Here is a 22291-nt window from a genome sequence, read left to right on the forward strand (position 1 = left end):
TTTCATCTCACCCCAATTAGAATGGCGATTATCAAGAACACAAGCAACAATAGGTGTTGGCGAGGATGTGGGGAAAAAGATACACTCATACATTGCTGGTGGGGTTGCAAATTAGTGCAGCCACTCTGGAAAGCAGTATGGAGATTCCTCAGAAAGCTTGGAATGGAACCACCATTTGACCCAGTTATCCCACTCCTTGGCCTATAACCAAAGGACTTAAAATCAGCATACTACAGAGATACAGCCACATCAATGTTCATAGCTGCTCAATTCACAATAGCCAGATTGTGGAACCAACCTAGATGCCCTTCAGTTGATGAATGGATAAAGAAACTATGGCATATATATACAATGGAATATTACTCCACCATGAAGAATGATAAAATTATGGCATATGCAGGCAAATGGATGAAATTGGAGGATATCATGCTAAGTGAGATAAGCCAATCTCAAAAAACTAAAGGATGAATGATCTCGCTGATAAGCGGATGAGGACATATAAGGGGGTGTAGGAGGGGTTAGTGTTAGGGTTAGGTTTAGGGTTAGGGATAAGGAGGGTGGTAAGAATGGAGGAAGGAAGGACTGTATAGAGGGAAAAGAGGGGTGGGAGGGGTGGCGGGAAAGGGGAAAAAATAACAGAATGAATCAAACAACATTGCCCTATGTAAATTTATGACTTTAAATTAAAATAAATTTTAAAAAACTTAAAGGAAAAAGAAGTAAATTGATTCAAGAGATAGTTTATCCAAACACTTGGATATCCATTACTAGTTTTACCCCTCCCACCCTATTCTCCTGCCTCAAACTATTCCTGAAGAAACATTCCAAAGTGCTATGTTCAGAAGCCCTCTAAGCCTATTCCCCTAGAAGAATAAAATAGAAGAGTCCTGTTATTGATTAGTAATGTCTGCTTTGAACAAGGGCTACAAGGAGTAGCAGCAATATGCAAAGAAGAAATAAGCAAACTTCTCCTGGTTGGTTTGAATCTCCATAAATCTTTGAATTCCCAAGTCTTTTGATGTCTAGGTGATATAAAAACTCCACCAAATTTGAAGGCACTTTGCCTGAAAATGTTTTGGGTACAAACAGCATTCTGAATTGTGCTTTGAGGTTGTTATCTTTTGACCAAATTCCAAGAGGCCAAACAATTTCTACCTTGGTATTTGATAGCTTACTTAAAATAACTTGGATAGGACTTCCTTTCACATTTTCATTGCTGTGATCAAATTCTTCTATAATCCCATACTAACTTCACCCCAGAGCAACTTTCATGCTATTTTATTCCTTCCTGTTAGTCCTACCTGATGCCCAGAATATACTGGCTTGTATGTAATCATGTTGTTTTTCCTCCTACTTCCTACTTCTCTCATTCCATGGCATCCCTCTGGGACAAAAACTAAGAACATGTACTTCCTGGATTATTTCACTATCTTTTTTTGGAAAACTCAGATTCCTCTCCTTTGTCATTTTGATCATATCACACTTCTTTCGACTCTCAAACAGCTTCACACTAATTTACAACTAAAAGATTTCCAGTCATGCAGATGGAGACTATGCAGTAATGAAATAACATTAGACTACAGATTAGAGAAAGCTACCTCATATAATCAACAACACATATCTTTGTAACTGGACAAAATAGAATTTATTCTCCACAAATGACACAGGCGAATGTTAGTCACAGGGAGCCTCCATTCCTCCATCTAGTGGTTCTCTACTCTCCAGACTCTTCCAATGGATCCTGTGTCTTTAGCTGAGAGATGGGCCACAGAGCATGGGGAACCTTAACAGCAGGTGAAACTCACTTCCCTCTCTCTTGAAATCACATTCCATTAACCACCACACCACCACCACATGAAAATGCTAAGAAGGTAGGGAATGTGGTCTAACAGTGTTCTCAGAAAAAGAGAACATCTTAGTGAGCAGGAGCAATCTCTACCACAGGTTAAGCCATACACTTTGATTTCCAAGAATATGGCAAAATGATATTTGCCCCACCTAAAAAAAAAAAAAAAAAAAAGAGGATCAAGTAAACAAGAAATGAAAAATACAATTTTTAATTTGTAAGATGCTGTATAAATGATTCAATGGTCCCTGGAAATCCACATATTATTTTTGAGAATTCTTGAATATAGAAATATTCCAGGTGATTGCAGGTCTTCTCCTAGATGGTAGTCCCATTTTAAAAAAATTATTTAGTACTCATAGTTTTATGCTGCAAATTCAAGTTTGTCTTCCCTGATAGTTGTTTAAAAAGAAATTTTTAAGTAATTCTCCAGAGTTACTGAAAATTAATCAAGAATGAAGTTAAATCACAATGCAGAAGTCTAATTCTAATCTAGGTTCACTGCTCAGCTATGGGTTCAGTTCACCCACACCAGGATTAAAACAACATAATTAAAGCCCAAGTTCAAAAGATGAGCAAAATATGTACTTCATGCCATGGAACTCTAAGTTAACTTAGTCAAAATTACCCATGGTAGCCCTATGATTATGGTATCATATGATTTGCTATTATACATGATACATGTGGAATATATGCTTTTGGAAGTTCTGAGAGACTGTGTCATAGCCTCTGCATCTGAAGGCTGATTTTAAGTTTTGTAGTTTCTGGCACTGCCTCCCAGTCCACCACCACAACTCCAACCCACACTTTTCTAGCAGCTCTGCAAACCCTATTTCCAGAAACCTTACTCCACTGCATAGTGGAACACCTCCATTTTCTCCTTGTCTTTGGCGGACCTGGAAGAAATATACCCCACAGGACCATTCACTTTCAGGAAAAGTATTTCCTTTTTCTCCATGTAGAACTTCTTCAATCAAAAGATTGGAAAATCAAGCCAGATGCGGTGGCACATACCTGTAATCCCAACAGCTCGGGAGGCTGAGACAGGAGGATCAAAAGCCAGCCTCACCAATGGCAAGGTGCTAAGCAACTCAGTGAGACCCTGTCTATAAATAAAATACAAAATAGGGATGGGGATGTGGCTTAGTGGTTGAGTACCACTGAGTTCAATCTTCAGTACCCACCCAAAATAAAAGACTAGAAAATCAGGGAATATGGAAGGAAACTGTATCCTGATGACACATGGCAAACACAGGCATGAAGTTATTTAAAACATTAGCATTTACTATGTTATTTCATTCCCCTTAATTCTTGCTCTTCTTCACAGGCACGTTGGCAGAACTGAGGAAGTAAAGTTGGTCCAGCCTCCTTAGGGAGCTCATATTCTATGGGGGGCACACATCATTCAGATGTCCATATTCCATGTAAGTGATAGAAGACTGAAAAATTACTCAGTGACAATGAGGAAATGTAGTGTGTTCATAGAGTTAAGTGAGTTGTTTCCATACAGCAGTTATGAAACGGCTCTGCACACATCTGTATGTTCATTGCTCTGAAAAGTGCTGAAAGAAAAGCCAAACAGAACTGGAAAGACACCACCACTAACACAATAAAACAACTTGTGTGTCTTCAGTGTATCTGCATAGGGTGACTTTTCCCTACAGACCTGTCAACGCACCCAGGTTTTCCTCAACACCAACTTAGAAGCATTACTCTAGGCCCATGGGGTATGAAGAGTCAGGAAAGAGGCACATGTTTTAATCATTTTAAAAGCTAGTATTTTTACTTTACAGAAGCATTGAAGATCACATCATTGCAGGCACAGTTCCTAGTACACTATTTTAAGTGAAAGTGTTATCGATATTCTAATATTTCACTTTAAGTCATATTTTAAATAACTAAGTAAATCTCTAGCTGTCTTACCATGATGTGAATAGATGATCTAACAACAGACAGCAATGCATTTGAAATAATATACTTACATCACACAGCTAATAAATTTTTAAGTCTGAATGAAATAATTTCTGGGAAAGACATAAATTACCTAATTTGACTCAAGAAAAAACGAGAAAGTTGAATAGAAAATAGCCATGGGAGAGAAATGGAAAAATTGGGGTTTTTTTTCCCCCTCTAGCAAAAGGAGGCAAAATCCATAGAGGTACCCAATTTAGGGAAGCCTTTAACCCCAAAGCAAATTCATACTGATAACACTCATACTAATGGCAGTTCAAGAATAAAAGTCTGAAGGAAAATCTGATTTGTAGTCAGTGTCACTGAAATATAAACATTCAGGGAGTTGGTAGTTTTCCTAGATAAGTTGAATTTATAAGAAAAAATATTTTTATGTAGTATCTAAAGATGCCCAATAGCAAAAGATAAAAATGACAAAAACAATACATTCTGTTCGGGATTAAAAACACTTGTTTTCTGCAGGTGCCAAGAAAAACTATGGAAAATGCCGCATAGTACACAAATTTGAATCTTGAATTTTCTAAGCTGTGTATAATAAATATCTATTATCTGTTAATGTTGGCAGTCTGTATATTAGCTAATTTTTTCTATGTTCCGCATTCATACCTGCTTAAACCATGAGATGTGTTACTTTAGTATTCTTTTCCCCTGTGGAGTCTAGTGGTTTGAGATTGTAATTGGGATTTAAGCTTGGCTATGTTTTTAGTTAACTTGACAACTTATGCCTGTTAAAATATTTTCAACTGTAAGGAATAGAGCCCCCTTCTAAAAGTAGCTTAAATGAAGACAGCAGTCTCTCACATACAACCTGGGGACAGGAGGTTTTCAGCTATCAGTAACAGAGTCAAGCACTCTACTTCACTTCCTCCCATCCGTCTGATCAGTCTGCCTTTCTCATTGTGCTGGTATGTATTCTTAAGTTGCTGCCTCTCAGGGTCCCCGGGTCTGTCTCAGTTCCTCTCTTAGCAGACAATAAATCCTTCTCAAAAGTTTCTCCATAGGGTTCTCTCAATACTGTCCACCAGAAGTGAACTGCATCCCATGGTTAAGTACATCACTTACTGGGACAAGTAAAACCAATACATTTTTTGGATCTTTTAAGATTCACCATTTGTGTAGTCCATAGTCTCTCAGTGTACACACAAGCCAATTAGAAAAGGGATTAAAAACAAGTACAAAAACCTGGGTAATGTTAAAAGCAAGCAAAAAAAAAAAACTGTTTATTGCATTTGTGCAAGCAATAAAGTCTATCAAATAGTCAGTTTCCGTGCACAGACATTATCAAACATCCGTTTGCATTCCAAGGAGTCATTCTTATAGGAAGTTCAGTTATATAACTGATCACATGTAACTTCTGAGATGTGATATACACTTTATTCATCCATAAATCAAAGCTACTAAAGCTGAATCTTGCAGAATCACAAAATTCTAAGGTGTAAGATCCTCCATAATCAAACTGACCTGAGACATAAAATTATATTCTTAATTTACTAGGGATTCTTGTTACTGAAGAAAGTCTTCAACTGCAGTTTGTTTGTTTGTTTGTTTTTCCTTTTCTTTTGGATTTTGAATATCCAGTTTTAAGTTGCAAATGACAATACAGAAATATGGAAGTGATTCATGTATATTCATTTACTATCTCTCTATTCCCCCATTATTGGATTGGGCCTTTAAAGCAACCACCTGCTCAAAAATTAAATCTACATCAAAACACATTGTTGGTTTTTACTCTATGTAGGTTTTCTTTTTGATACCCTAAAGCAGTATAACATCTAATGGAAAGGAGTAAAAGCCCAGTCCCAGAGGCACTCAGGAAGCAGGTAGCAGATTTTCAGAGGCAGCAGAACTCAGATGGGATGTGGACCAAAATCCATCCTCCTTTTTCAAGGTACCATCAGAACACAGTAGAGAACAGTGGATAGCAAACAGATCTGGGTCTACTGTCCTTAATGCACAACAAATTTTCTGTGTCTAGGTCCTTTTCCCTTATTTTATAAATAAGGGGGTTAAATACATGAAATTCAGCTCCTTCCCATTAACTCACTGATTGATTTACTTAGTGAACAAATATTTGTTCAGCACCGAGTTGTGCCTGGCATTACCTGAGATACTAGGGATGTAGAGGAAACATTCCTTCCTACCCTGGGAACTTGGGAGGGCAGACACACAGTAATCAAGTCATCAAAATGTAAAGTATTACTGATGGGGTGGACATGGTGAGGAGGCAGAAGACAGCCAAGAGACCTATTTAGAAAGGTCAGGGAAAGTCTCGCACAAGGAGGAGGAGGCAAAAAAGAGTAACTTAGTTTAAGCAGACAGAATCCCAAGAACAGGGAAGTCCATGCAGGAAGGCATCAAGAAAATTAAAATGTAGTGAGCAAACAAGAATGTGACAGGAGATGAAGGCAGAACATGAGAGTTAGGTCACCAAGGTAAGGGAAGCAGTTTTTACTTTATTCCAGTTAAATGGGTAGTTTTTAATGATTTGAATCCAGACAAATTGCTTAAGCCGCAGTAGGCCTTCAGAACTGTAAAAACCATTCCTTTGTAAAGAATCCCTGCCAAAAACAATATCAAATATGGCTGCTACAACTGAGAAGAGATGCTTGCCTGGACTTTCCAAAAACTACATCTTTTTAGTTTTTAAAAAATCAGATATGTTACCAAAAAAATGCTCTTGGAACCATGAGAATAACATTTTCTGGCTTAGTAGAATTATATGTTGATCTCTGTCAGTAAACGCAGGCCCATTTTCTAATGTTTATTTGGCCTTCTTATAAAACAAAGTTAGCACCCAGGAAAAGTATAACCATGGAATTGGGGTCAAAATTAAAGAGTTGGTTGAAAATGAAAGGATGAGTCACTTTTGAGGACTAAGGGAAGAGAAAATGGAAACAAGGCCCTTAACTACCCTTCAGTTGCCATCATCAGTTTAATAAGCATTAAAATTCTAATAGTCCAAGAAGATGGGTCATGGGGCTCTGTAAATAGAGATGAAAACATTCTCTTTTTTGGTGAGGTTTTCAGATTGCATGTGGCTTGTTGTTCTTGGATCTCTTAAAAGGCTACTGCATGTCGGGCACGGAGACACACACCTGTTATCCCAGCACTTAGGGAGGCTGAGGCAGGAGGATCATGAGTTCAAAACCAGCCTCAGCAACTTAGTGAGGACATAAGCAACACAGCAAGATCCCACCTCAAAATAAAAAATACAAAAGGCTGGTGATGTGGCCTAGTGGTTAAGCACCCTTGGATTCAATCCCTGGTGCCAAAAAATAAAGGACCTACCATGTGTATGTTTGGTTGAGGCACACATTTTATTGAATGACATTACTGGTAAAGAATACATAACTGGGACAACTATTGAAGACTTTCTGTAAATATGACATTTAAATAAAAAATCTCTTAATTGTCCATCCATTATCATAAAGTAAATAAACTATTCAATAAGTGTCTATGGTGGCTGTAAATTTCTGTGGACAATATCGCTCATATCCCGTAGTCTCTGGTTGAGAAAATTATCACCATGCCCACAATTAGCACTCAGTAAAAATATGTAAATTTTTATTATCTAAAATTATATATGAAAGGCTTTGCATAGTTTTTCATTAAAAGCAAGGAATTCACATATAACTTACAAAGAAGAAATTCTGAAGATAGGAGCTGATCATTGAGGTATTCTACAGATAATGGTAGCACCATATTCAGAAGTCTGTGTTGACACCTACTCTGTGCCAAATGTGTCATTCAGTGCTTTGCTCACATTGTTTGTTTGGCTAACTATGTAGCTTCCAAGAGTATGTCAATATTTTGGAAATAAAGGTAACAGAGAACACAGAATGGAGGGATCAGAAGTTGGGAAAGAGCAAGAAACTACAGCTGTGGGATTAAGTTCTTTTTTTTTTTTAAATACTTTTATTTATTACTTTTATGTGGTGTCGAGGATCAAACCCAATGCCTCACGTGTACAAGGCAAGCACTCTACCACTGAGCTACAGCCCCAGCTCCAAGGGATTAAGTTTCTGAGAAAAGAACACTGCAAATGCTTAAATGCAAGAAGTACATCTGCTTAAATGCAAGAAGTACATCTCATGATGGGGAATCCTGTGTAAAGGTGACATACATTTATCAACAAATAGATGCATCTCAACACCCCTCAGTCATTTTCTATTTAAACTTTATTATGCTCATACTTGACTCAAGGAGTTTAGTTCCCAAAAAAAAAAAAAAAAAAAAAAAAAAACACAAAAGGAACCCACTGCAAAGAGCTCAGGTTCAATTGTGTCCTAAGGGATTCTGCTCCTATGGCCTCAGGTTGAAACTGCCTAGAAACTGCCCCTAAAGCAGAGCATGCAGAATATATTAGCCCTTTTCTAAGAAATTAGATACCTTGGTACCAATCAATATGGTTGGAACTATGCAGAGTAATCTTGCCTTTGCTTTCCTTGATTTTCACTGTTCTTAATGTGCCCAATAAATATCTTCTCATTGTTCAATAACCACCACATGCTTCTAAGTCACAAAAAGTAATAAATTACAAAATCTCAGAAGATTCAACGTTTAGGACAGATAAACCACAATTCACAGTGACTCAGTGTGGAATTATAAGGGTTCCCATCAAATTCAGTATATGCACGTGGAAAATCATTTCCAACCTTTTGCTCTCTTCCTATGTAATAGAGGTATACTCATGCTCTAGACCATGTGGTTCATGTTGCCCCCTTGTAGACAGGGCATACATACTTCCCTGTCATACACTTGGCCATACACTTGCTTTAACCAATGGAATCTAGCAGACATGATATACAATGGAGCTAAACAGAATTTCAAATGTCATCCCAGGGTCTTTCTTTCACTTCTGCCAAATGAGCACTGCTCCTTCAATTTGAGTCCTGAAATAAGACAAGCATAGAATAATCACAACAGTCAACCCATAGCTGCCACACAATACAAAGATTAAATGTGATTGCTAACCTTTGTCACCAACTTCTAATCAGGAAAGCTGATTAAGTCATTATAAAGTTTGATTCACAAAAATTAAAATATCGTGTCACTTATGTCTGGGGTAGAAACAGGTGCATCTATCCATGATCTAGCCCTTGTGCTACAATCATAGTTAAGAGGACTGATTCCATGGGTGACTTATGAATATACATATTTCTCAATACTACTCAGCCCAATACGTAACACAGTCACTAATCCACCTTAATAGTTGTACTACAGGTATTTCTTATACCACTAGTTTCTTTTTCATCTGACAGTGAAAGATATTTTGTCATAGTTTAAGAGTCTTAAAAAAAAGAAAAAAAGGCAAAATATTTTTGAGCCTTTGATGTGAGAACTTGGGTGTACTTGGAAAGCTTTCCTTAATTCATGAGATCTGAAACTCAAAACACCAGGAGAAATACTACAGTGCTGATTAGTATCATCTCAAATCTAGCCTCTGTGCAGTGTGAGGAGCACTCCAGGCACCAGGCAAGTCCTTCAAGAGGAAACAGCATCCATTTGAAATTGTGACTCCATGTTTGTTCTTTGATTAGGGGATAGATTTCTAATACCATATCAAAATTTTTATTATTACAAAACACACATCCTTTTTCAGAACTCCTGAATAATAAAAAATACAGAATTTATGATCCTGTGAGTGAATTTCTAACAAGTAATGAAATTCAGATGAACTGTATAATGATTCCTCATTTTCTTTATGAAACCTATCAGTTCAACTCTTTGCCTTGAGGACAGATGCTAAACAGTTGCTCTGGCAAGTTATTAAATCAAGTTTCTGGTTTTATGCAGGGCCTTTTGACATATCCCCCACAGAAAGATGAGGCAAACAAAGAAATTCTATCAATACACTGCATATAATTACAAATGAAAAAGATTAATTTCTAAAATAATCTAAACAGATAGTCTCCATTAACCTGTATTTTTCACTGTAAGCATTTGCTCTCATTTTCCTCCCATTTCCTTAACAATCAGAATTAAATCCCAACACCGTGGGTCATCTAGAATATACTCATTTTACAAAGCAAAGAGAAAGTAAACTGATTCTATTGGACAAATTTGACAATTTACGACTAAGTACTCTGATAGGTGATTCTACTTGAGAAAGTCAGAGAGTCATTAACAATTGTATGCACTGATGTGTCTAATTTGCTAGAAAACCTGGTTGTAAGAAATTGTTCTCTGAAATATCATCACATTGCTTCAGTGCCATTCTTATTGAAAAGACCAATGCCCTGCCACTAAACGTGGATGCTCTGTGGTAATGTCGCATGATTAGGCAGCACATTTCACTATAAACTCTACAGAAAACACTGCAAGAGGTTCCTGCTACGTTGAGGGCAAAACCTACAAACAAACCTGTAGCAAATCCTGATTGATCTATTCATTTTACAAACTATCAGCGAGGTCTTCTGTGTTCCTGTTTTTGACAGCGCACCTTTTTCAAATATCACAGATCTTGGGAATACAATGCCAACATTTATGACAGTTACATTCTTAAAATATGAGGCATGCAATAACAGACCAGCCATTTTAAGTAATGATACAACTGTCAGTAACCAATGGATTGTTTTAAATCTTTTATTTTCCCATGTGCCATTTGAAATAGTTTATATTTTCCATAATTTTTTTAGCACTGCATGTAACATTCTACCAGGACACATCTTAATGGAAACTACATAATTTTATCTTGATACTACATTATTACTTTCATTTAATAGAGTGTCATTTAAGAGATTGTGTGGCCATCAGTAAAAATACATGTAAATGACTGTTTACTGAAATATAGCAAAATTTCAAATTCTACTTAGAAAAGTGGTCAGCCAAGAGAAAGCAAAGGCAGCTTTTTCCATTCAAAAACTTTCATAAATGTCAAACAACTGCTTCATCACAGAGATGTAAATTCATTTCTACTCTTGAATGTCTCCCTCTACAAAGTGTTATTCAATTACATGGTTCCACAGCACATGAGAGGTCAGCTGTTAATAGCACAGATGTATTATGATGTGCTTTTCTTATTTCTAAGGACTGAGAAAAATAATACTTTGTACTAAAGAACTTCAGTTGGTCATAGTCAAGGTTTTCAATCATTTGTAAAAAGAGATAAGCAACCGAATCCAGAAGTACACAAAAGAGGAAGACAAAAATCTTTTCATGTGGAGTAATTAGAGAAATTCCTCAATTCAACATCTCTGAACAGTTAAAAAAGCACCATGTCAAAAAAAGAAAAACAACAAACTAAAGTTGCACTAACTGATGCATGTTTTCAAATAATCTTTTGTAAATGTTTGAGTTCATAAAATACTAATTATGTTTGAGGTATCTGCTCTGTAAATACCATTGCCTTTTTGCCCACTAAAATTCAATTTAAATTAGCAGAAAGAAACGTAAGAGATTGAGAATTTTTAATGAAAATAAAATTTTTATCTGACTGCCATAATTTAGGACAAAAAAATAAGCAGAATCCTCCCCACCACTCTGGGGAAAAATAAATTATCCATCCTGGGTAGGTAAAACAACACATCATTTCAACTCAATTATTATAATGAAAGAAAATGCATTTGTACATGTGAATCCATAATGATTTTCCAAGATTTTTCTACTATTTGCTTCCATACTTCAATACCTGTTAGGGGGTATAGAGCTAGGTATATACAACTGAACCCAGGGACACTTTACCATTGAGCCACATCCCCAACCCTTCTCATTTTTAGATAGGGTCTCACTATGTTGTTTAGGGCCTCGCCAATTGCTGAGGCTGATCTTGAACTTGCGATCCTCCTGCCTCAGCCTTCAGAGTCAATGGGATTCCAGGCAACTGCCAGCCTGTCTGGCTTGAATACTTAATTCTCATAGCATGCATTCCCCAGGCCCATATTATTTTAATCTCCCTGAATGCTTTGATGTATTTTCCATAATACTGTATAAATGAATGTCAGCATCAGGAACAGAATTATATAGAACTGAATATTTTTTCAATAAAGTTTTTACTTTCACAGTTTATTTTAATCTTAATGGATTTTTTCTCTCAATATATTAAATGTTTTTCTACCTTTTTGGAAAGAATAAAACATGGTCAAATCATTTCCTGGTAAGACAGTTTTCAGTAAACTCATTTATATACCTGGCTTTAGATCAGATAGAAGACTTGGAAGACCTTTTAAAAAAAAATAAATAAGAGTTCTCCCAGTTACTTTGCATAGCTTTAGTTCACTCTGGTACTTTTATGTAGCTTTTGTCCTCATCTACTTTTTATAGTCTTTATTTCCCTGTCAGCCAGTTACTTGTTTTATGTCTGGGATTTATCAGTGGGTCAGGGGCTTGTCCAAGTTTATACAGGACAGTGTGCATGCCAGATTAATAAGCATTTCAGAGTTGCATATAAAGTTGCTCTGAGTGAGACTTATGGGTCTTTATTTTGAATAAAATCCTGCACTTATTTGTTGTGCCATATCCTCTGGCTTTTCAGCAGTCTTTTCTTGTTTCTCAATTGGGTCAGCCTAGTTGAGGTTCATTTATTCAATCAACAAACATTATTATTACAACATTAGGTCATTAGGATAAATGAATAGTATCCCTGTCTTTAGGAAGTTCTAGCACAGGAGAGAGAGATGTAAAAAGAAACAAGGACAGTTGGAAGCTATTATAGAAATCTATACTGTAGAGGCACAAAACTGTTTCTTCCTGGGTCTTCAAAGGCAGGCAAAACAAAAGAAATGCTATTTGGCTCCTTCTAAAGGAGTGAGGAGGATATTTCAGGCTGAGTCAGCAGTATTGAATCAAATCAATTGATTAGAGAAGTTTTTATTATTCATACATAAAATCTCCAATTACTTCAAGAAGGCAAATTCAGAATACAGGGGTTCAATCAGACCCACAAGACAGCTGGTCAGAGATAGATGAGAAAGTGTTGGGAGGTTCTAGCAATCGCGAATTTGAGAAACTACTTAGAACTCTTTCCCAGACCAAACATGCAGGGGGTGATACTCTATTCTTTGAAGAGATCAGCAGAGAAGGGAAGAAAGATTTAAAGTCTAGACACCCCATAGCTTATAATATTCTTTTCTGTTAAATAAGTACTTACGATATTACATCAAAAAGATTCTTCTAGAGTGTGCCGAGGATAAATGAAACGAACATTTCCTGATTCAGTATTACCTGCGTCCCATTTCTCCCTTAAACAATTATTCCACTCACTGATTCATTTCTACCACTCTGCCACACAAGTACCTGCAAGGTCATCAATGTCCCCAATATTAACAAAGCCCACGAACACTCTTCAGACCCTTCAACAGCATTCCAACAGCATCTTTCCTCCAAACTTCTATGCATTTGGTCTCAGACACAGCTCTACTAGATTTTCTCCTGTGCTATTTTTTTTTCTCTGTCCTTTTCCCAATTTATTCTCCACTATTATCTATAAATTGGGAATCTCTGAGGGTTGAGTCTTGAACCCTGGGTGTCTGTTTTCTCCTTAGGTAACTCTGTTTATCTGTCTGTTTTTCCTAAAAGATTATCTTCCCACATCTCTCTTCCAGGGTCAGTACCCACATACCCAATTGCTTATCTGGCATTTCCAATAGGTTAACAGATTTAATTCACAAACCATGCTCATGGTTCTCCATTCAGCACCCACTCCCCCGCACCAAAAACAAAACAAAACAAAACAAGCAAACAAAAAACACCTGCCCTTAAGGAGTCCTGTGCCAACAAAGAATACAATCAGCCAGACAGGTATTCATACCCAAAATCTGGAAGTCATCCTCAGCACTTTCTTACCTCACCTTTCACATCCAAGGCACCAATTTACTTATATTTCTGAAATTCATCCACTTTTCAATACCACAGCAACCACCACCACCACTACAGTAAAAAACCATCATCCCTTTCACCTAATCAACTGCACGCTCCCTGAGGAACACTGAGCTCACAGCAGCAGAGTTAAGACTCCCTGAGCCCAGCACCCTGCAGGGCTGGAGGCCCCAGGCCCCTGAAGCTGCCCAAGCACTCCCAACTCCAAACTGGTCTCTCAGCAAAGGGTCTTATTAGGTATTGCTGCATGAATGACTGCAGGAAAGAAGGGAGGGATTCACAGAGGAGTAAGAGAGGCAGAAGGCAGGCAAAGATCCAACAGCTTAAGGTAATTAAAAAGAAAATCTGCTCTTGGAATCAAAAAATCTGAATTCTAGCTTGTTACCTAGAATCTAAAATTCTGAAGTGGACACAATGTCTCAATTCCTGGGGTATGTAATAAAGGCCAAAGGAGACAATGTATGTGAAAGTCATCTGTACAAAAAGAATATGTGAGTTTTAGATATGAATACACCAGGAGAGCCTACCAGAGACAACACAATTTGAACAATACAAAGAAATGTGTTCAGTGGCACTCAATGTCCTTTCTTCCTATTGCTCAGAAGTCTTAACTACATACAGTTCATCACATTCATGTAAAATTAGTGGCAGCACCCTCCTACCAACACCTCTCATTACAGCTGCTCCAATTTTCAATGACAGGGTTAAAAAGGTGTACCCCTTGATCTCTCCTGAACCGAAAATTATCAAATTTATGTCCTTGCAAGCTAAACATACTAATCCTATTAATAGACATAGTTGCTTTTCTAAATTCATTTTGAAACACATTTTTTTTTTTTTTAAATACGAAAAGAGCCACATAAACAAATTCCCAGTCAAGCATGATAGCACAGGCCTATAACAATCTCAGACACTCAGAAGGCAGAGGCAGGAGAATCAAAGTTCAAAGCCAGCCCAGGCAACTCAGTGAGACCGTCTCAAAGTCTCAAAATAAAAAATAAAATAAAATGGACCGTGGAATGTAGCTCAGTGATAAAATGCCACTGGGCTCAATCCTCACTACCTGGAAAAAAAACAACAAAAAATTCTCAAAGGTTATGGTATCAAGTAATACTAGTTCTGAATTTTAAATTCAATTACTTAGGGAACATAGGATTTGTCTTCTGAACCACATTTTGTCTCATAAAAATAAGAAGCAAATGTAAAATAAGAAGCAACAGCATAGACTAGATACATAAGATAGATCTGCTTACTAGGTTAGGGAGCAATTAACTACAATGCAGGAAGAAAAATTTCTCATATTCCTATAAAATGGCCTTAAAGGAATCGAACACATGTCTAGGTAGAAAACACTTTTATAATTATATATTTGTTTGTTTTTCTGGATAAAACAAGTATAACCATAATAAACGACCAACGGTACAGTAACCAAAATTTCCTAGTTTCTTTCAGTAACAAGCGCCTAGGATTTATTTGTTCACTGTGCTTTTGCGTGAGCAAAGAGTTGTCAAAGCTATGTCAATAATAATAAAATGGCTAACTCTGAGGCAGCATTCTATCCATATGTGTAAATTCCAAGCCAGGCATTCACTTCAACCTAATTTTTGCTGCCTTACTACTGCTATCTTGTTAACCAGAAAAGCACAGTACTCAAATCCTTCCAAGGAACTGCCAGACTCAATCCAAGCAAGAGAGAAAAGCAGCCAATTATGAATTTCATTACTTCCACAATTTTCTGCTAAAGGAAGAAAATAAGAATGAACATTGAATTAAAAAAAAAAAAAACTCATACATATCTAAGAAATCTTTATCAAATCACACTTACTTTTGAAATTCTGAAATTAGCCATGATGGGTTTTTCAGGAAGGGGTGATATTTTTCCCAAGGTAACACATCTTCCTCCTTTCTCCTTTTCACCCAACTCAAGCATTACTGAAATGACTGGATTAGTAGTGATTCATTTTAAAAGCAACTTTTCCTACATGAACCTTATGAAAACATCTCATATTTCAGTTTTCTAAAGTAAAGTATTCCTGGTTTTACCTTTCACAGGGAGTTCTGGAAGTCGTCCTTCACCCAACTCCTAAGATGACTTTGAAGTTTTAAAAGAACTTCAATTATTTAGCAAAGAGTCTTGATCCCAAAGCTCTGAACTTAACAGAAGAAGAAAAAGTGCTTGCCTCAAAAGTGAAAAAGAAAAAAATAAAATAAAATAAGTGTGGGCATATGCCAAGTGGGAATGGGTGTTGGGGTCCTTTGATGGAAATCAAGCCTCTGAAAAGTACCCAAGCAAGGCACAGCAAGCAACAAAAGCTAATTGCCAGAGTCAGGGTTGTCTTCATAATGGATTGCATCTGCCTGGTTCTGCATCCAGTGTTAATTAACCACAGCCAGGTTTGGGCCGCTTCCTGATTTCACTGAAGCACGCCCCAAAGCAGCAGCTATGTCTCAAGTTAGCATTATTCTCCTGTGTCAAGGTCTCCATTGGAAGGACAGACTACAGCCCACACCTCTCCACAGCATAAAACGCCATAAATGAAGACGTGCATGAAGAACCAAAGGGGCAGTTCTTTGGGGATCATGCAAAAAAGCACCAAGTTTTGCTCTTTGTTAGCAAGGGATCAGCTCCAATCAATTAATGATTTAATTGCCTAGACTAATTAAGATAATGAACAACAGCAAGCCTACAATCAATTAGCTTTATTCAAACTTTCTATTTTGAGGATTGGGACTTCAGGACTACTTTTGCTTACTTGCTGCAGTAAAATATGTAGGTATATTATAGAACAAATTATAGGAGACATCATCCCACCCTATCTTAAGCAAATCTACAAGGTTATTTGAATGATTTTTGGGTAACAGGGGATTGTGGAACGGTGATACACAGACATTAGATATTCAACTTTCCATCTGAATTGCAGATTTTAAACCAAATTATGTCTCTCTAAAGCAAGCAAGCAATGGACCACAGGACTGTGTCTCTTCAGTCACCCAGCTTCTACAGCTTCAGTGACTTCAAAGCAAGCATATAAGAATACAAAGCCTCTTTTAAAATCCACCAGAAAGTAGCAGTTTTTTGATTACACTGCTCTTGGATCAAAGCATTTCTTAAATTACTTTGCATAGGCTAAGAAATTCCAACTGCATAAGAAAGATGTATAGACAAGCAAGCAATAACGGGGAAGGGGGACAACCCCAAGAGGAGCACCTCATCTTCTACACCTACTTTGGAATTTAGGGGTTTATGATCTCACTCCCTAATTATATGAGGCGTTCCTCACCAGAGACAAGATTGCTTAATCATAGCCCCTATTAAAGTACACTTATTGTCCATAATAAGTAATTTTCAGTAACATTTGCCCCATGCATAAGAGTCATCTAACACACCACAGTTTTCAAATCCACATTTCACATCTACCACATCACTCGGTTTACCTACACTGGTTATGTGTCAGCTGTCAATCAGATTTCCATCGCTGTAATACAATACCTGAGGAAAATCAACTTAAAGGGAGGAACAGCTGACTGTGGCTCAAGGTTTTGGATGTTTCGATCCATGGTCAGTTGATTCTGTTGGTTGGGGGCCTACAGTGAGGCAGAACATCTTGGAGGAGGATGCATGATGGAGGAAAGATGCTCACCTCATGACAGCCAGAAAGCAAAGAGAGACCAGACCCCGCCAGGGTCCTAATAATGCCTTCAAGGGCACACCCCCATGACCTCACTTCCTTCACTAGGCCCCACCTCTAAAGGTTCCACCACCTCCTAATAGCACCCCAGGCCAGGAACTAAGCCTTTGGGGAGCACTTCAGATCCAAACTATAGCACTCAGTACAAAACTGAGTCATGATGCAGGTTTCCTTGTATAAAGCCAATAATGCCGAATTATGCTTGCAGGAGAAGTTCAAACTTACTCATGGATGAAAGGTGCTAAGCTTTTACAGCTTAAAGACTAAGCCAACTCTGCATCAGGCAAGGGAACTGATTCAAGTTTCCAAAAGCCTCTGAGGCACCTTTGAAATGAAAAGGGGATCTCAATCCAAGAAGGTAGATTCCTTGTATGCAATTTACATCTATCTCTTCTTTAATCAGTCAATCAGTTACTGACAGCCTACTGTGTGCCCAACAATATGCAAATGCACCTAAAATACCTGAAGTCACCTCTCACCTGTTAGAATAACTACTAAGTGTTAATAAAAATGTGGATTAAAGGGAACCTGTGCACACTACTGGTGGAAATGTATATTAGGACAGCCAGACTGGAGGTTCCTCAAAAAACTAAAACAATGATCCAGCAATCCTGCTACTGGTTATATAGCCATAGGAAAGAAAATCAGTATGTCGAGGAGTTGGCCATACTCCTATATTTATTTTGGCATTTTTCATAATAGTCATGATATGGAATCAGTGTCCATCAATGGATGAATGGAGGAAGAACATGCAGTGATATGCACAACGGAATATTACTCAGTCACAAAAAAGAATGAAATTCTGTTTTTACAATAACATAGATAGACTTAACATTCTGTTAAGTGAAGTGAACCAGGTACAGAAAAGACAAATATCACATGATCTCATTCATACGTAAAATCTAAAATTTAATCTCATAGACGTAGATAATAGGATGGTGATTACCAAGAATTGAGGTGAATAGAGGGAGGCAGGGTTGGGGAGAAGTTGGTCTAAGTACATTAATTTCAGTTAGACAGGAAGAATCTATTGTACAACATGGTGACAACAGTTAATTTATTATTTTCTTGAAATACAACTGTTGGGTTTTTCTGTTACTAAGACCTAAAAGGTTTTTATCCTGGCACTCCTGGGCAATGAGTGCTCCAAGTAATGAGTTATATCCCTGTGGAGGAAAGCAAAGCTCTGAAAGTCAAGGCTCTCCCAAATTTCCTGAGGCAAATATGTAAATAGTTCATGTTCACTAGCAATTACGGATCTCCATCAAATGAATAAAAGTAGGCTTAGGGTTAAGAACAAAATAAAAATTCATCTTGGTAAGCATTTTGATCATCAAAGCATATAGCTTTCAAATAATTTTTCTAGTTGGTTCAGAGAATTTTTTTTAAAACTCCATATGCACTTATGTAATTAATGCTTGATGTGAAAATATCCTCCTCTATTATAATATCAAATATGTAAAATGTCAATTCATAATAGCATTAATGTCATTTCACTCTTTAACTCAATGTAATTGATTAAATAGTTAAATATCATTATAAAACATTGTAACAACTTACTCCCAATACATATAAGATAATAACATATTTCATCAGTAATATAAAGTAATTGTCTTGGTAATTAAAGAAGCTCATTTGGTTCTAGTGATAGTTTATTCAAACATATAATTATACTATATAGCAAGTACTCCTTTTAATCAAATATATAATTATTAAAATATTCTTGAGAGATATAATTGGCAAATTATAAATGTATTTCTATCATGACTACTTAAACCTCAATAAATATACCTTTTTTTTTACAAAAAAGGTCTCAGTTTAATTAGCATACAGTAACTCTCTCCTTGAAATGAAATTAAATCCTTAAGAGAAACAACTAATTTGAAGCATAATCTTTATTACCTAAGTATAATTACTAAATCTTGCCAAGTAAAAATAATTTTAAAAAAATTTTAGAGAGTTTATTTACCAAAAATACAAAGATCACAAATCCCCAAGCAATAACTCACAACTTGAATGCACAACAGGACTCCTGGGGAGCTTTTATAAAACCATTAGTTAAGCCTATCCACAGACATTCTGATTCAACTGGTTCGAAGTGGGGGCCCCTGGTATCTGTTTTTGTAGTTTGAAAAATCTCTAGGACCACTGCACCAGAGACTGATAAAGTGTATTTTTTTTTCAGTTCATAAATGCTTCTTATAACTTCATTCATAATTGACAAATATTTGAAATGACCAAAATGAATAAACAAAATGTGATATATATATATATATAATGCAATACTATTCCAACAACTCTACTGATTCATGCAACCACATGGATGAATCTGAAATGCATCTTAAGTGAAAGAAGCTGAACACAAAAGACCACAGATTGAAGCAGCATGAGAGAGTTGCTGGGGTGAAGGAACTGCTACATGTAATTGTAATGGCGGGTACCTAACTTCATGCATCTGTCAAATCCTACTGAACTGTACACCACAAAGCAAATGGATTCATTGTACATTTTTTTTTAAACCAAGAAGTGGGGGCAGGGGAAGATGGAATGCAGACTGTGACAAATGAAATCTAAGTGCCTCACAAATGTAGCACAAAAGTATTCTGCAGATGCTGGGAAAGGAGCTGTCCTAAGTAATTAGAGTAAATAGTGTTTGGGCTGAATACAGTAATGCTAAAGACAGCTTACAGTTAACAGTATTTTCTTACTCTGAATTTAAAGAATCATTATCAAAAAAAGATTTATATTTGTCATTTCTATAACACACTTTGTTTTGCTCTTTATAATTGTATGACTGGTTTTGGTTGGTTGGTTGGTTTCTCAGTACTGGGGATAGCATCCAGTGGGTACTTGATCACTGAACCACATCCACAGCACTTTTTATTTTTTATTTTGAGACAAGGTCTGGCTAAATTGCTCAGGGCCTTGCTAAATTACAGAGGTTGGCCTCGAACTTGCTATCCTCCTGCCTCAGGCTCCTGAGCCGCTGGGATTACAGGTATGCACCACCAACACTTGGTTATGCGACTGTATTTAATAATGAATAACATCTAAAGCTGAAATGTTGCGTTAAAAACTCTTTGCTGGTATTATTCTAATCACTGTTTGCCCTTTTTTGGTTTTGTTTGTTTGTTTGCCGGGAAGCAGTGCAGTGTAAGAATGTAAAGCTTTCCTTAAAGTGCAAAAATGGAAAGAATATCTCTCAAACAAATAAATTACTTGCAAACCATGTATTGTGAAATATTTGGAAAGGGAAGGAAGAGAGACTAGACTTACAGGACCTTAAAACATCTGTAAATAAGAATATGAGCGCAAACAAGATCTCTGGACAAAAATAGGTTTGTGTAACTTTAAGGTTACAATTTAGAAGGGTCAGAAGCAAATCCTGCACCTATGTCTACCAATTAGGAGCCCTTAATCCCTGCCAGGTACCTTGAACACACTATTACAAGAAAACAACTGTAAGATAAGGCCCTTATCCCTATTTTACAGGTGAGCAATCTAAGATTAGTTGGAAACTATGAAAGCCCACAGGCCCTGCCTAGCTACTTCTTATTCATTATCATTTCCCTAGCACCCAACAACAAACTAGCAAGTAGTACATAAAGAATATATATCAGCTGCATAAAATATTGTTAAGAGGTTAATAAACTGACCCAAGACCTCCCCATACAGTACATAGCAAAAGACAGAGTTTGAACTCAGATCTTTTTTTATTTTTTTGAAAGCTATTGTTTTTCCTATCACATCACATTTCTTCTGACTAAAAATTTAAAAACATGATAAGGCAGCAATCAGGCCCAATAGATACCAAAATAATTCTTCAGGGCATCTCAACATAACAGAAAGAAATATAAATTGATCTTCCTAATGAGAATCAACCCAATGTACATGCAGCAATCATGTTTCATGTAGCCTGTTTCATATTCAGAAGTGCAAAGTACACTCGAGAGAAAATTCCATCAAAATGAAAACAAAAAGTATTGCTGGGCATGGTGGCACATGCCTCTAATGCCAGAGGTTCAGGAGGCTGAGACAGGAGGATCACAAATTCTTCTGCAACTTAGCAAAACCCTCAGAACTTGGTGAGGTCCTGTCTCAAGATTAAAAAAAAAAAAAAAAAAAAAAAAAAAAATTAAAGGAGCAGGGGGTGTGGCTCTGGGTGGTAGAACATCTCTGGGTTTAATCCCCAGGGGCAGGGGGGGGGGGGGATAAAAAGTTTTAGCACCAAATCTTCAGCCTTCAGACAGTTCAAAAGTCATTTTCACAGATATATCTTATTATCCAGACATTAATGTATGAGTAAGTTTCTGTGCTTTCACCCAGCAGCTCACTTGGGCAGTGTCCTCCTGAGCACAAGACTTTGAAATGCTAATTTACTGGCTGAACAACTGTTAACTGCTCTTTAGCCTTAAACGTTCAGAGGCATCCCACAGTGTAGCCCAAGCAGTGCCCTCACCAGAGAAAACCAGCTCCAGCAACCAAACTGCCTTGACTCCAGGGGACAGATCTAACCAGGAGGAAGAGTGAGCCTCTGCCCCAGCCATGGGCCACCAGGCCACCTCAGGTCTTTAAACCTGGCATTGTTATAATCTACAAGGGGAAAAAGGATTTGGATGAATTATTCATCAGCCCAAATTCACTCACCAGAAGTATCTGTATAATTGCAGTTAAAGTACACTGAATTTGTCCTGCTTTGTATCTTAGTGTGAAAAACCAGGTAATGGAGTCCATTCTCTTTCCACACACAGATGCATCCCAATGTTTGCTGCTGCTACTGCTGCTGCTGCTGCTCTGTCACATTTTCTGCTATTGTTAACCACAGAAAGAGCTGGAAACTGCTGGAATTGGGAAATTTTATTCATTTCAATTCCACAAAGGCCCCACCTACCTAGAGACTGAAAAATTGTGGTTCCAGAGGAGATTCATCCCAAAGATGTATTTCCTTTGGTCTCAGTATTGTTACTGA

General features: G+C 37.1%; 1 protein-coding gene and 1 long non-coding RNA gene across 5 annotated transcripts in view; both read right to left on the minus strand.

Moving 5' to 3' along the window:
• The window catches only part of LOC306645368 (receptor-type tyrosine-protein phosphatase delta-like), a gene marked incomplete at its 3' end in the record, with an annotated part of 320233 nt that overhangs the window by 165992 nt on the left and 131950 nt on the right, over positions 1-22291 (minus strand). The gene's annotated exons all lie outside the window — the stretch shown is intronic.
• Positions 5363-13307, minus strand: LOC306645102. The gene is made up of 2 exons (XR_013759540.1): positions 8557-13307; positions 5363-5748 (listed from the first exon to the last, which is right to left on the minus strand). It is a non-coding gene; the product is annotated as an uncharacterized lncRNA (long non-coding RNA).

This window comes from Sciurus vulgaris (assembly GCF_902686455.1).
Source record: "Sciurus vulgaris genome assembly, chromosome: 15".
Taxonomy (NCBI): domain Eukaryota; kingdom Metazoa; phylum Chordata; class Mammalia; order Rodentia; family Sciuridae; genus Sciurus; species Sciurus vulgaris.